The following is a 3,275-nucleotide window of genomic DNA, read 5'->3' as shown; positions in this document are numbered from 1 at the left end:
TTAATTTGAAAGGGAACAATTTTTTTATCGGGAAACGTTTATCTATTTTTTTTTAATTTGATTTTTTTCTCATAAAAGGTAATTAAACGTAATCTATCATCGGGATAGAATATTTAAAGGTAAATATTTATTTAGGTTAGGTCGCGAACGTGTCTCTATTGCTTCCGCAAGTTTAAAAAAATGTAAATTGTACTAATTTCCATATTCTGACGAAGGACTTATCCGAACACTCTTTTTACATACAGGGTGTAAAGTAGTAGGACCGACCTACAGTTCGTTCAATGGGCAGGTCCTATAATTCCTATGCAATCCTATATATTTGAACATGTCCTATATTATCTTATAATTTCATGAAAGGTCCTATAATATCCTATATTTCAGACTTAGTCGAAGTTTTTTTATAGTTTAGCGTAAAATTTATCGAAATTTAACTGTTTTTCCGAGATTACATTTGACTAGACACCGAAATTGCTCAGTATTTTTATATATTATATTATATTTTAATTAAGGTCCTCTTTTCAAATTAAAATCCAATTTGTTATTATTTTGAGATTTTTCTAACATGGTTTTAGTCAAAATATTATTATACATATATGGGCATTTTTATTCCTATATTTTCCTATAAAAAACCCATTTTTTTTTCTCCTACAAAACCCTATAAGCTCCTTAATGAAATTAGCTTTGTCTTTAATTTTCTTGCTTAAATTTAAGTGGTCATCCCTAAAACACTCAGATCATAATTTGAAAAGAGTGCAAAAGGTCATAGAACGTTTTAGACTGTACTTCGATCCTCAAAACCCTTTTTGGAACAACCTGTATTATTGTATACCCTTCCTCACTCCAAAAAAACAAAAAACAAAAACAAAAAAACCCAATATTTAAAACCGAAACTTATTTTACTTACATAAAACAAGGAATTATAAGGCAAAGTATAAAATAGTCACGTTCAGTTTTAACTTTGTGGTTGAAATAAGTTTAAATTTTGTAAGGAATTGGTTATATAACGAAATAAAAAAATGTCCTAAATGCAAATTAGATTTCTAGTTTTTCTATATTTTCTGTACGTGACACTTTTGTTTTAGATTTTTTTCTTAGGGACATTAATTATTATTTGAATGGGTGTGCGTTTGATGTAATCTTAAGACTCTCACGAAACTTCAATGATTATTGTTCCGACTTATCTAGATTTTTGGGAAATATGGCTTAAAGAAGTAGTAGCACGTACGATATTTAATTGGTCAAAATAATTATTTCAGGATTAAATTAATTTAATTCTTTGCCACTGGCGTTTTCCTTGGAGTAATTTTAGCGGGGCATTTGTTAAAGCAGGGAGTACTGAAGTAAGATGGAGTGGAATGATAATGGGCGACCAAGAACGAATTCAGGATACCATAAGAACGTGGAATGGTAACATTGTCCCCTGGTACCATGAAGTCATACTTCTTTCGAAAACCGTTACCGCCTTCGTCCTAGGTAACGCCTTAAAATCCGTTTTTAGCGCCATCGGTGGGTTATATATCAGTTAAAGTGGCTAGTATCACATTCAGCTTCTCTGGCCTTAAGCCTTGGCGTTACACGGCGAAGTTTGGGAAATCCGTTGTACCAGGAGTTCATAATAACCCCCCTTCGGGGGGGAAGTACGAAACTTGCCATAGAGCTAATGGTAAAAATCGCGAACAACAAGATTTTGTCGTTGCGCATATAAAGGACTAGCCTGTGGACATACAACTTTACAGTAGATTGTAGTAGTATCTATACTCCTTGGTTTTCGTTCCAAAACTTGGCTGGGAGCCTGGGATCTCCGTCGTTAAGAAAAATGGCGAGTATGTGGACGTAGAAACACGATGGAATTCTTATATTAAAGATACTGGGCATCAATTTGTCCATACCGTTTTAATTTAACCACGGAATTCTCACACATATCACAAGAAAACATTAATGACTATCGTTTAAATGTTTTGTAGAAAACTAGAAACCATCGCAAAGCCAACTTCTCAGCCAAGGCTTAATGTACACCGCGGCTGACCGCGCCGACAGACGCGACTCGCTCGCGAGCCATTTTCGCTCCCAAAATCACAAGATAAAAATAGTGGTAACCCGGAATATGGGAAATTAATGCGCGTGGGGTAACTATTTCTTTGGGAGTTAAGCGGTGTATAAATCCGCTGAGCTTTACGGCGAAACTTTGTTGTTACGGGCTTTTTAACTAGTTTCGTACTTCCCCCCCGAAGGGGGGTTATTATGAACTCCTGGTTGTACTGACTTTGTCCCAGATAAATCAGGCTCTCTAATAAAAAATCTAGATTCTTTATAACCACTCTTTTTAAATATATCAGTTCATCATTAACGATTTTAACCATCTTTTTTCTTGAAAATGACACCAACACTCCTAGACCTAGGAGACTCCATTTTCCATATTCCAAAAAATAGGCCCCTCCCTCATATTATAAAAAGTATGACTTCATGGCGCCAGCATTGCCTTGTTTCAACGTTCTTATGGTATCCTGAATTCGTTCTTGGCGACCTATGGCACTGAAACTATTCCAGTGTACCTCGCGCACACCCCTATCCTTCGGTAGGCGATTGTTAAAGGCTGCCGTCATTGTATTTGTATGAGAATTAACTTTCATTTCTAAGAATCAGGGGGGAATCCTTTACTTTTCTGTACCGTACTACCCTACTTAAACGCTGAGGATGCTGGGAGCACTTCAGTGCCGTAGATGTGGCTACAGAGGCAACGTTATAGGTATGGGGGTTACAACTCCATCTTTCTCTCCTTCAAGGCTAAAACAAGTCTCGACTGTGGTTTAGTTCAAAGAAATGCAACTTGATGCTCCCATAGTCAAGGGGTGGAATTAAATGACCCGCTAAGCTTAGCAATGGCTAGTTTTAGCTAAACCCTCGTGGGACAGTTCTGATTGGTTTAGATTGGTTTGTAGGAGATAAGCCAACATGTTAGGGGCGCAACAGGTACCGACATTTGCTTTAAAATGGCGTTATATTTCAGCTAGACCTCCTTAAGTGTTGCCAGAGATTGATTTAATTTTAGAAGTAGGAATGGAGAACAGAGTAATCTGGGCCCTTCCCCGATACGGGAGAGGTATGAAAGAAGAGGCGGGTCATAGCGACAGAGGTAAAAAGGAATTACGTATTTTTCGCCGTCCCCGTCAGCAACGTCATCAAAACGTAGTTTAAGTGAGCCAAAAAGATAATTTAAACTTTTCGTTACGTGTTGGAGGGAGGGGTTCTATACTGGGCTATGAGTCGGACTGAAA

Source organism: Phalangium opilio, unplaced genomic scaffold (assembly GCF_054372755.1).
Source record: "Phalangium opilio isolate 3A_F unplaced genomic scaffold, DU_Popi_V2 ptg000017l_1, whole genome shotgun sequence".
In the NCBI taxonomy this organism is placed as follows: domain Eukaryota; kingdom Metazoa; phylum Arthropoda; class Arachnida; order Opiliones; family Phalangiidae; genus Phalangium; species Phalangium opilio.
Note: the sequence above shows the minus strand (reverse complement) of the source record.